Source organism: Macaca fascicularis, chromosome 5 (genome assembly GCF_037993035.2).
Source record: "Macaca fascicularis isolate 582-1 chromosome 5, T2T-MFA8v1.1".
NCBI classification, from domain to species: domain Eukaryota; kingdom Metazoa; phylum Chordata; class Mammalia; order Primates; family Cercopithecidae; genus Macaca; species Macaca fascicularis.
Window position 1 is genome coordinate 50,598,647 of NC_088379.1, and position 13,368 is coordinate 50,612,014.

Below are 13,368 nucleotides of genomic sequence, written 5' to 3' on the forward strand. Positions count from 1 at the left end.
ACCAGCCTGGCCAACATAGTAAAACCCTCTATCTACTACTGAAAACACAAAAATAGCCAGTCATGGTGGCAGGTACCTGTAGTCCCAGCTACTTGGGAGGCTGAGGTGGGAGGATCACTTGAACCTGGGAGGCGGAGGTTGCAGTGACCCAAGATTGCACTACTGCACTCCAGCCTGGTCAACAGAGTGAGACTCTGTCTCAAAATAAATAAAAATAAATAAAAAATAAATAAAGACCCTATCTCCAAATAAAGTCCCATTCTGAGATACTCAGAGTTTGGACTCCAGCATATAAATTTGGAGGGGGAGACACAATTCAGCCCATAACATTCACCAGGGAGACAGTTGTGCCAACCCAACAATTTGAGAGATGCCTTTCCAGGCAATGCCTTCTGGATGACTGAATGTTGCTGGTGACCTTGATGGAACATACCGAGCCCTCCTTCGAGTGACTCTCATGGGGTGGTCCTGTAGCCCTTAGAGTCCACATAGTCTACATCTCTACTTCTCACTTTTGCCTCATTGCAGAGGACCACATCCCCACCCAGTCTGCTTGGTCAGCGTCCATATTTCTGCAAATCTTTAATATAATGTCTTTTATCTAGCTCTGAAGACCATGAGCTAGACGGAATTTTCCATATCCTTCTTTCCTGGTAGAATCACAAAACTCTTTTAGATATTAAATTTATTTCTTTGAAATTTTTTATTCTAATAAAAGCTGAAAGAAACTACAATAAAGACCCATATATCCTTTGCTCAGGTTCAGTGGTTGTTAACATTTGACCATATTTGCTTTCTCTTTCTCTCTCTGTCTCTCTCTCTCTCTCTGTTTCTTTCTCTCTCTCTCTCTCTCTCTCTCTGTCTCTCTGTGTGTGTGTGCGTATGTGTGTGTGTGTGTGTGTGTGTGTCTATGTGTCTGTCTGTTTATATTTGGCTGAGCCTTTTGAAAGTACTTTGCAGAAATCATGACACTTGCCGGGCGCAGTGGCTCACGCCTATAATCCCAGCACTTTGGGAGGCTGAGGTGGGCAGATCACAAGGTCAAGAGATCAAGACCATCCTGGCCAACCAACATGGTGAAACTTTGTCTCTACTAAAAATACAAAAATTAGCTGGGCGTAGTGGCACATGCCTGTAGTCCCAGCTACTTGGGAGGCTGAAGCAGGAGAATCACTTGAACCCAGGAGGCAGAAGTTGTAGTGAGCCAAGATCACGCCACTCAACTCCAGCCTGAGTGACAGTGAGATTCATCTCAAAAAAAAAAGAAAAAAGAAAAGACACTTCACTTTTAAATATTAATATATTAATATCCTAGAAATACAGATAGTCTCGTACATAAACAATACCATTTTTATATCTAAAAATTAATAGTAATTTGATAATATCCTCTAATTTACAGTTTATATTCAAATTTCACAAATCCCATAAATGTCTTTTATAGGTGTGTTTTTCCAGAGTAGTATCCCATCATACATTTGCATTTGGTTATTATATCTCTTTAGTTCCCCCGCTTTTTTCCCCATAAGATTGGAATACTCCCTTATGTGTCAAGGATGCTGTTTGAGCACTTGGTTAACATGGTGAGTGCCAGGTCTCTCTATGGTAACAGTTCTTTTCTGTTTGTAATTAGTGAACAATCTGTGGAGTGATTCTTTGTCACCACTGGGAAAGAGAAAGATAGATCATATATAGATAAATCCTAGAAAAGTTCTTTAGTTTTCTTTACAAAAATAGCAAAAGAATTTATTGAGACTTTGTAAATGTTAATATCTTCATTTTATTATACATAATTCAAGGTGTTTTTTCTCAAATGTGGGTAAATATATCCCCAGAGATATGCTGTAAAAGGCTGAGTTAGGCAAAGTGCACAGGACAGATCAGAACTTACAGGAATGATTTTATGTAGTGATATTAACACAACGTAAAAACACTTTCATGCTGAGACAATTGCAGATATATTAATGGAGTGAAATGTAAAATCCACACATATTTTTTAAATGAAGCATGCAAATTCAAAGAAAATTTGAGCTTAGGGAGTTTAAAATAGGCTGCTTCGGACTATTTCCCTAGCCTCCCAGAAGTCCTTTTCTACTTTTCTGTCCTTAAGGGGATGGCCATAGGAAAGTGTGAGAAGTGCTGGCTTTAGAGTATGTATCTGTATTTTCTCCCTGAGGCACTGGTGGGAACCTTACTTCTAGAGTATCTAAAGGAATCGCCCCTGCTCCCATGTAAGCTACTCCAATTCTGCAGAAACCCCTCTTTGCCACTTTTCAGGGGCATGTTTGTGAAGCTATTCTGGGCTCATGTCAAATGCACTAGCTTTCTTGGTTCCTAGTCCTTATTATTATTTGCAGATTGTTCTTGGTCTTTTTTAATGAAATTTGTTCAATGTTTGACTTAAGTATCATTTATTAGTTGATGTTTTACAAAGTTTTCTCCCTTCAATACTCAACTAGGCAATGCAGGCAGCCTGTTGTCTCTGTTATCCAGGAATCACATCTTGCTGTAAAGTATGCTTTTCCTTTATCGACCTTCCCTGTCCTTGCAGCCCAACAGATGGCTGATCCAGGAACACATGTTACAACAAGCTGCCATCGTTGGGGTCATCTGCCCCTTTGGGAAGGGAGCTTAATTGGGCTCCAAGGTGAAAATGTATTTCCCTTACTTACAATACTTTAACCAGTGCTGAATTATCCAACAGTCAGACAAAGTATGCATTTGACCAGTGTTAAAGGTAAACTAAGGCACAATAAACTTTTAAAGAGTTTATTTGAGCAAACAGTGATTTGTGAATCAGGAAACACCAAATCAAAGCTGGTTTGGGCTCTGCCAAGGGGATGCAAGAGGAAGTCTTTTATAGGGTGCACATGAAGGTAAAGTGTCTTAATTTTGTGTTGCTTCACAGAATACCACAGAATGAGTAATTAATTTATAAAGTAAAGAAATTTATTTCTCACAGTTCTGGAAACTAGAAAATCCAGTATCAAGGTGCCAGCACCTGGCGAGGGCCTTCTTGCTGCATCACCCCATGGCAGAGGGTGGAAGGGCAAGCCAGCCAGCTTGCAACCTCAAGCATTAATCCATTCATGAGGGTGGAGCCCTCCTAGTCTAATCACCTCCCAGACGTTCCACCTCTTGACATCGTTGCATTGGGGATTAAGTTTCCTACAAATGTTCTTGGGGAAACACATTCAAACTGTAGCATAAAGCGAAGGAAATATTTGATTGGTTACAGTTACACAGTTGTCTTCTTTGATCTTTCCTACTGGAAATTTCCTAGTTAGTTACCTATAAATTAGATGGTGGCTTCTGATTGGCTGAACTTAAGTTTCATTTTACTTTAATGTAGACATTTACCAAACAAATAACCCCAAGCTAAGTTTCACTTACCTTTTCAAATCAAGCATGGTCAGCGTTGCCTCCATGGCTTAACTGGCTTTGTTTGCTCAGGAATTCTTCAAGCCTGGTCTCCATTTTAATTTTTAACACCAGTAATAAAGCAGAAGGATCCAAAAATTATTTTTTGTGAGATAATTAAACATTCCCTCAAAGCATAAAATTTGTCAGCCTAGGCAAAGTAAGAACTTTGTCTGACCACCTTATACTTATTTTATGAGTTCCTGTAGTTTTAATTTGTAATTACATACCTGGAGAAGAAGGGAGAAATCATCTCTTCAGTGCTCAAGGTTTCTACTGGTCTTAGTGGGTCTCTGGGCCATGCGTGTCCTGACACCACTGCCAGGCATCCCCCCATTGCTGGCAACAGCTCAGGTCCATCCTGGCATGATCACTCTCTGGCATGCACTGAAACCATTAGAAAAGCCACAATTTTGGGAACATATCTACATTTCTCTTAATTGTAGTCCTTTGTTGGGAATAGACTTGTGGTCTATCACCTTTGGGGTTACCATACTTAGGTACTTCTAACAATGAGAACTAAGCTCAGAGTTCACGGCCACCTTTGTTCCTGACCATGGAAAAGGGAGTATGGCAGTGGCTGAGAATTAAGCTCTAGAACAGTTTTCCAAACTGGATCCAGAACCTTGGATGGGGGAGTAATACATCTTTGTTTTCACTCACCTTAAAATAAAATTTAGCATTTTGCTTAATTATGAGTGTAGGCAAGGAACCCCAGTAGTTTTAACAAAACCCATGACTTTCCGCTAGTAGAAATCACAGATATTTTCAGAGCCAATTCGACTGTTAGACATGCCTTGAAATATCATTTCACTCACTACTGCTTCAAAATTATTGAAGTTTTTTGACCCCTGATAGGTACACAGTCTTCTTGTAGTCAATGCTATTGAGCAATTATCAGCCTATTTCTCCCGTGTTTTATATTGCTCATTCAAAGACATACATTGTTTCTCTGTAATTCCATGTCTACAAAGTTCTCTGTCCATTTATTTAAGAAGAGAAAGCTAAGTACATGTGGAGACACTTAAAACTCTTTCAACAACTATTTCTGTCATAATGGCATCAAAACTGAACCGTGAATTCACAGTCATATCCTTTTTAATGTAAGTTGTATTGGTTTGAGACTAGCCAGGCCAACATGGTGAAACCCCATCTCTATTAAAAATACAAAAATTAGCCAGGCATGTGATCCCAGGTATTCAGGAGGCTGAGATAGAATTTCTTGAACCCGGGAGGCGGAGGTTGCAGTGAGCCGAGATCATACCATGGCACACCAGTCTGGGCGATAGAGCAAGACTCCGTCTCAAAAACAAAAAAAAGAAAATTAGAGTTGAACTTTAAAAGTCTTAGATAATTCTGGTGTTTCCTTGAGAGAAGCCTTGAAAAATGAGATATGAAAGCTGTCATTTCATTTGCAACAAAATATCTTTGTAAAACAAGATTTTTAACACTTGTAATTATCAAAACAAAAAATAAAATAGACAATGCCTAAGATAACATGCATATTGCGTTGTTGTTTTAAAATGTAGGTTTTCATATTATTTAGGTATGGCAAGACCAACAGATCATGAGATGACTGCCATTGATACGACAGTTGGTTATATTCACAGATCCCAAGAGAAGGGGATGCACCATGCCATGGGGGCTGAGGGATGTGACATGTAGAACACTGGGGTCAGTCAGGAGGCAGAGACAGGGGAATACATGGGCAAGAGCCTTTTGTGGTCTCCTTGAGAAGGAAGAGAGTGAGCAGCAGGGTAAGTAGGCCTCGCATTGACTGGTTTGAATAATTTCAGTGGGCTCTAAGGTGGAGGGACTGTCTCTAGTTGTCAGGGGCCAGGTACCAAGCCCTGGGGTGATTAGGCCAGGCAGACAGTGGCCTAGAGTGTAAGAAAGTAATAAAGGAGGTGATTGAAGCCAGGCACAGTGGCGCACACCTGTAATCCAGCACTTTGGGAGGCTGGGGTGGGCAGATCAGTTGAGCTCCAGGAGTTCAAGACCAGCCTGGGCAACATGGCAACGCCCCGTCTCTACTAAAAATACAGAAATTAGCCAGGCATGCAGTGAACTTAAATCACTCTACTGCACTCCAGCCTAGGCAACGGAGTGAGACCCTGCCTCAAAAAAAAAAAAAAAACAAAAAAGACCAGCTGGTTTGCATATGAAACCCATGCTCCCAGGTGGGTGAGTCATTTATTATCTCTAGGTTTTGACTAGCCCTAGGAATGGCAGTCTCTCTAGGGTCACAAGGCCCCAGATGTCAAATATCAAATACAGATACCAGAGAATGTGGTTATTACACTTGATAAAGTTCGTCCCACTTTCTAATCTTCTTATTCAAGCCAAGGAACAAAGCCTTCATGCCAATATGTCTTAAAATACAAAATCTAACTTTAATTTGCCTATATTTCAGACATGCCTTCTCACTAAGACCATATATATATATATCCCAAATTTATTTTATTTTAATAGGTTGACATGTGTTAATATAATACATCTGGATATAATAATACTTGGTATTTTTTGTTGTGTGTTTTTTTCTTGTTTTTTGTTTGTTTGTTTGTTTGTTTGTTTGTTTTTGTTTGAGACAGAGTGTTGCTCTGTCGCCCAGGCTGGAGTGCAGTGGCGTGATCTTGGCTCACTACAACCTCTGCCTCCCGGGTCCAAGTGATTTTCCTGCCTCAGTCTCCTGAGTAGCTGGGATTACAGGCACACACCACCACGCCCAGCTAAATTTTGTACTTTTAGTAGAGACAGGGTTTCATCGTGTTGGCCAGGCTGGTCTCCAACTCCTGACCTCAAGTGATCTGCCTGCTTCGGTCTCCCAAAGTGCTGGGATTACAGGTGTGAGCTACCACACCCAGCCTATGTGGTGCTTTTGGTAAGGGGCAGATACAAACATGTTAGGTTTCATCACATTTGTTAAGATATTAACACAAATGACATAAGCATAAGAACCAAATACGGGGCCAAAACGTCCGTAGTGGGGAAATGCATAATCCAGCAACCTTCTCACCCACAAAATCTCAGGCCTGATGGTTTGCATTTTCAATGCATTGGCCACCTGTTACACAGTATGCAGGTGACTATCGTGGAAGATGAGTTGGACTGGAAAAGATTAAAACCCCTTTCTTCCAGCCACCTGCTTCTGACCAGGTGTTCCTTCCTGCCAATGCGGTGCAAAAAGGAAGAGGCAGACAAGGACTGCAGTTACTCTGTTATCATGTGATCGGTAACACATGAATCACATTTGACAGAGGGCTTGTGCTATCCAGGAATCCAGTGACCATTCAGAGTCAGCGTGGACACCTGAGAGTCAGGAATCGCTTGCTGCCTCCATTTGTTAGTTCCCCTGAGTCTGGAGACCAGAAAGGCAGGATCTGGAATGGGCGAGTGCAGTGTTTTTTCATATTCTGACTTGGAGTCAGGACACAGGTAGAAACTGCTGGTTCCACTTCGGTAGAGAGTCTCTCCCCCAGCTGGCCCCCTTTGCCCTGGCATGTCCAGCACACAAAGGAAGACATCATTAATATAAACGAGGGGACAGCATCTGTTGCCAGAGAGACTTAATTAGTCCCCAGCTGAGACGGTGCCACAGACACATTGCATGTTAGTTGTGATTTCCCAGAAACAATGAGGGAAGACCGAAAACACGTTGTTCCTCCACAGCCCCGCCCTCCCCTGCAACCGCACTGTCAATTCTGGGTTGTAGTTTCTCAAAACAGTACTGGAGAGTTTGATCTGAAATCTCTTGATTAGTACTGGAATGAAAATGAATTAAAATTAAGCAAATTGTACATGGGATCTCTTGGTACTGTTTCTTACCAACTGCATGTGAATCTACAATTACCTCAAAATAAAAAGTTTAATTTTAAAAAATAAAATATCAAATACAGATACCAGAGAATGTGGTTATTACACTTGATAAAGTTCGTCCCACTTTCTAATCTTCTTATTCAAGCCAAGGAACAAAGCCTTCGTGCCAATATGTCTTAAAATACAAAATCTAACTTTAATTTGCCTATATTTCAGACATGCCTTCTCACTAAGACCATATATATATATCCCAAATTTATTTTATTTTAATAGGTTGACATATTATTTATCACTGCATAGCAAATTACTTCAACACAAGTGATTAAAAACAGCAAACATTTATTACCTGTGGTTTTGGAAGGCAAGTGCAGCTTAGCCACGTGGTTCTGGGTCCAGTTGTGTCACATGGCTGTAACAAGGTGTCAGCCAGGGCCTCGGTTCTCTAAGGCCGCACAAAGTGGGGATCTGCTTCCAAGCTCCCTCACGTGGTTGTTGGAAGGCCTCAGGTCTTAGACACATGGACCTCTCCACCTTACAGCTGCCTTAGGACGTGGGGCTGGCTTCCTCCAGAGGGAGCAACTCAAGAGAGAGCGAGAGAAAGCATTCAAGAAGCCACAATATCTCTGGAACCTCATCTCAGAATTGGCATCCCATCATTTCTCCCATCTGTTCATCAGAAGTGAGTCACTAGGGTCCAGCCCCAACTCAAAGGGAGGAGATAACATGAAGGAATAAATGCCATGAGTGGGGACCACCTTCGAGGCTGCCTACCACAGTTGAAAACTATACTTCGGTATTTCAAGGCCAGGTGTGATGGCTCACGCCTGTAATCCCAGCACTTTGGGAGGCCGAGGCGGGTGGATCACTTGGGGCCAGGAGTTTGAGACCAGCCTGCACAACATGGAGAAACCCCCTCCCTACCAAAAATACAAAAATTAGCCAGGCATGGTGGCGTGTGCCTGTAGTCCCAGCTACTCAGGAGGCTGAAGCAGAAGAATCGCTTGAACCTGGGAGGTGGAGGTGGAGGTGGCAGTGAGCTGAGATCGTACCACTGCCTGCCAGCCTGGGTGACAGATAATTGCTTTTCTTTGTACTATGTATTTTATCTTTTGCATTTGAAAATCATATTCTGAGAAGAGGTCCAAAGCCTTCACCAGCTGTATATAACACAGATAAAGAGTCCCTGCTTCAATGCCAGACAGATTTGGGTCCAAACCCTGCCTCACCCACCAGCCATGTGGACCTTGAGCAATGACTTCACCTTTGCAGGCATCGGTTGCTCCAGCAATAAAATGGACATAATACCACCATGTACCGTAGACCTGTTGTAAGGGTTAAATGAGATCATGCAAAACATTAACATTCTGCCCAGAATATATTAACAAATGGTAGTTATTATCAGTTTAGAAAAGAGCGTACCTAAATTTCATATGTATGCATAGTGTTCTACTTCACATGATTATAGAAGCCGGGGATCATGTTTATTAGTGGTTGGGTTCTACTCTTTCTTCCGTTGTATATTTTAAATATCTTAACAAACGTGATGAAACCTAACGTGTTTGTATCTGCCCCCTTACCAAAAGCACCACATAGGCTGGGTGTGGTAGCTCACACCTGTAATCCCAGCACTTTGGGAGACCGAAGCAGGCAGATCACTTGAGGTCAGGAGTTGGAGACCAGCCTGGCCAACACGATGAAACCCTGTCTCTACTAAAAATACAAAATTTAGCTGGGCATGGTGGTGTGTGCCTGTAATCCCAGCTACTCAGGAGACTGAGGCAGGAAAATCACTTGGACCCAGGAGGCAGAGGTTGTAGTGAGCCAAGATCACGCCACTGCACTCCAGCCTGGGCGACAGAGCAATACTCTGTCTCAAACAAAAACAAACAAACAAACAAACAAATGAACAAAAAACAAGAAAAAAACCCACAACAAAAAATACCGAGTATTATTATATCCAGATGTATTATATTAACACAAATGACATAAGCATAAGAACCAAATACTGGGCCAAAACGTCCGTAGCGGGGAAATGCATAATCCAGCAACCTTCTCACCCACAAAATCTCAGGCCTGATGGTTTGCATTTTCAATGCATTGGCCACCTGTTACACAGTATGCAGGTGACTATCGTGGAAGATGAGTTGGACTGGAAAAGATTAAAACCCCTTTCTTCCAGCCACCTGCTTCTGACCAGGTGTTCCTTCCTGCCAATGCGGTGCAAAAAGGAAGAGGCAGACAAGGACTGCAGTTACTCTGTTATCATGTGATCGGTAACACATGAATCACATTTGACAGAGGGCTTGTGCTATCCAGGAATCCAGTGACCATTCAGAGTCAGCGTGGACACCTGAGAGTCAGGAATCGCTTGCTGCCTCCATTTGTTAGTTCCCCTGAGTCTGGAGACCAGAAAGGCAGGATCTGGAATGGGTGAGTGCAGTGTTTTCTCATATTCTGACTTGGAGTCAGGACACAGGTAGAAACTGCTGGTTCCACTTCGGTAGAGAGTCTCTCCCCCAGCTGGCCCCCTTTGCCCTGGCATGTCCAGCACACAAAGGAGGACATCATTAATATAAACGAGGGGACAGCATCTGTTGCCAGAGAGACTTAATTAGTCCCCAGCTGAGACAGTGCCACAGACACATTGCATGTTAGTTGTGATTTCCCAGAAACAATGAGGGAAGACCGAAAACACGTTGTTCCTCCACAGCCCCGCCCTCCCCTGCAACTTCACTCTCAATTCTGGGTTGTAGTTTTTCAAAACAGTACTGGAGAGTTTGATCTGAAATCTCTTGATTAGTACTGGAATGAAAATGAATTAAAATTAAGCAAATTGTACATGGGATCTCTTGGTACTGTTTCTTACCAACTGCATGTGAATCTACAATTACCTCAAAGTAAAAAGTTTAATTTTAAAAAATCAAGCTACTCAGAATTTACTGCGACAGGAAGAAAGAAAGAAACTGAAAAGATGGAGGAGGAAGAGGAGGGAAAGAAAGTCGTATTCTGAAAATCAACTTTCCGTTTTTTTCTTAAATGAATTTCCTCAATCAAGCTATACCTATCCAAATGATGTTCTGTGCCTGGTGAAAGGTTGTGGAACAGAAAATGACACCTGCTCTTTTCCTCTCCTTCCCCTGACCAATCTGACAAGATCCTTAATAGCAACTGTAAAGAGTATCTCTGGTATTATAAATGAGAGCTGGTTAAGGCTGCCCGCAGTGGCTCAGGCCTATCATCCCAGAACTTTGGGAGGCTGAGACTGGAGGATCAATTGTACCCAGGAGTTTAAGACCAACCTAGGTAACATAAGAAGACCCCATCTCTACAAAAAAATGTTTTTTAATTATCCAAGTGTGGCGGTGTGCGCCCATAGTCCCAGCGACTTGGGAGACTGAGGCAGGAGGATCACTTGAGCCTGGGAGGTCAAGGCTACAGTGAGCTATGATCGCACTACTGCACTCTAGTCTGGGTGACAGAGTGAGGCCCTGTCTCAAAAAAATAAAAATAAAGAGAGCTGGTCAGAGTTGCTGCCTCCCCTCCAGAGAGGACAGAGAAGATACACTTTTCATGATAAATCCTTTTAGACTTCTAAATTTTGTAGTGTGTATATATATTACCTAGTCTCAAAATATTATTCCTCAAATCTTACATAAGGTCTAGCTCAAACAAGGCCTTCTTGATTAAGCCTTTCCCATTTTACCACTTAGAATTCACCACTAACAAAGGGGTAGTGCTCAAGCCTGGCTGCACATAGAAAAACCTGAGAGCTTTTTAAAAGATGCCCAAACTCAGCGTCCTCCCCAGACCAGTGGACTGAGAATCTTGGAGGGGACGAGGTCAATCTGGGTATTTTTCAAAGCTCCTCAGGTAATGTTAATATGTACTTGGGGTTGAGAACTTTTGCCCTGACCCTTTATGGAGTCCATATTTAAGCACTCACCCTACGAGTAAACTGAGTGATTGATTAAAAAGTCAAAAACATTTTCACACCTTTTATCTCATTTTGTCTCCACCACAACAACATGTAAACTGGGCTTCATTTTCCCACAGCACAGAGGAGGAAGTGGAGAGTTGACCTGCTAGAAGTTACCAAGGTCCCTTTGAGATGTTCTGTTCTGCACTTCCTTGTATTTGATCATCTCCCCTGAGATTAACAGATTTTGCTCTCCCCACTCAGAGCCCAGTATCGTACCTTTCATTCAAGTAGTTCAACTTCAATAACCAACACAGTGAAAAATGAGTAGCTCAGCAGGACACTAGGAAGTCACTCCCAGCGACAGAACCCCACAGGGAGGTTCAGCTTCCTCAGAGATTTCTCACATTGTGGGTAACAGTTCATGTTCCTGTTTCTCTCACTTCTTGTTTACCCCTATCAAAATCAATTCAGTTGCATGTTTGAAATGCATTTTCCCAAGCCCCAGATTAATCAGGATCCCTGGGGGTGGTGTTCAAGGATATTTTGTGTGTATGTGTGTATCTGTGGGAAAATATACGTGAAATTCACCATCTCAGCCCATTTTGTGTGTGATTTAAGCAACAAATATTCATTTTCTCACGGTTCTGGAGGCTGGAAGTCTGCAATCAGAGCAGCAGCATGGTCAGGTGAGGGTCCTCTTCCCGGCTGGCAGGGGCCCACCATCTCAAGGTGTCCTCACTTGACCTATTTGGCCTTTGTAGAAGACAGGCAGATCTGGAGAACGAGAGATGACTATAAACTTAATCACGTGGTGGCCTCAATTGTAACTGCTATTCCTGATGTGGACTCATTCTGGAGCAATCAGCCCAGCCCCTGGTGCCTAGCAGGCAGCTATTGGTAGGCGAAGGCTTTCTTCTCCATCCCTGCATCTTTTCTTCTCCATCTCTGCATCTTGTGGCTCACTAACATGCACGTGAGCCTGGCATGCCAGGGCCACATGCTGCACCAGTGGCTGGGCTTCCAGCGAGGTACAGAGAGGGGGCACAAGCCTTTCAGGGGGAGAAAGGGGCAGGGAGGGCCTCTAGTGACACCACGTCAGGATCCTCCCACTGCACCCAGGCCTTGGAGTGGGCCTACCTGCCCAGGACCCATCTTAACCATTTTTAAGTGTACCATTCAGTGGCATTCACTCACATGTTGTGCTGTCATCACCACCATCTATCTCCAGAACTTTTTAATCTTCCCATACTGAAATGCTTATTAAACAACTTCCTATTCCCCCTCCCCAGCCCCTGTTAACCACCATTCCGCTTTCTGTTTCTAGGAGTTTGACTACGTCATTAGATCGCTGCGAAAGTAATTGTGGTTTCGATATTTAAAAAAAAAAAAAGGCAAAAGCTGCAATGAATTTTTTTTTTTACTTTTTTTTTTTTTGAGACAGAGTTTCGCTCTTGTTGCCCAGGCTGGAGTGCAATGGCACAATCTCAGCTTACTGCAACCCCCGCCTCCTGAGGTCAAGTGATTCTCCTGCCTCAGTCTCCTGACTAGCTGATTACAGGCATGCACCACCACGCCCACCTAATTTTGTATTGTTAGGAGAGACGGGGTTTCTCTATGTTGGTCAGGCTGGTCTTGAACTCCCGACCTCAGATGATCCGTCTGCCTCTGCCTCCCAAAGTGCTGGGATTACAGGCATGAGCCACTGTACCCAGCCTGTCTATTTTTTAATTGAATTATTTGTTTTTATGTGGTTGAGTTGGAGAAATTCTTTATATATACTGGATATTAACTCCTTATCAGATCTATGGTTTACAGATATTTGCTCCCATTCTGCAGGCTGCCTTTCCACTCTGTTGATTGTTTCCTTTCCTGCTCAGAAGTTTTTGCAGTCCCATTTGTCTATTTTTGCTTTTGTTGCCTGTGCTTTTGTGTCATACGCTAGACACCATTGCCAAATCCAATGTCATGAAGATTTCCTCCTGTATTTTCTTCTAAGAGTTTTATAGCTTCAGGTCTTACATTTAAGTCTTTAATACATTTTCAGTTAATTTTTGTACATTCAAGAGTCCAATTTCATTCTTTTGGAGGTGGATATCCAGTTTTCCCAATTCCATTTGTTGAGAAACTATCCTTTCCCTGTTGTGCTGTCTTGACACTCTTGTCGAAGATCATTTGATGATATACATGAGAGTTTATTTCTGGGCTCCTTATTCTGT

General features: G+C 42.6%; 1 long non-coding RNA gene across 2 annotated transcripts; it reads right to left on the reverse strand.

Annotated features, from left to right (window-relative positions):
- Positions 1–1,339: 1,339 nt before the first annotated feature.
- On the reverse strand, positions 1,340–11,506 carry LOC102124328 (uncharacterized). Of its 2 annotated transcripts, XR_277106.4 has the most exons (4): positions 7,580–11,506; positions 3,648–3,804; positions 3,391–3,463; positions 1,340–1,662 (listed from the first exon to the last, which is right to left on the reverse strand). It is a non-coding gene; the product is annotated as an uncharacterized lncRNA (long non-coding RNA). The 2 variants fall into 2 exon arrangements; XR_010586826.1 differs by lacking the exon at positions 1,340–1,662 and having other exon boundaries at positions 1,695–3,804; positions 7,580–8,555; positions 11,429–11,506.
- Between the last annotated feature and the right edge of the window lie 1,862 nt (positions 11,507–13,368).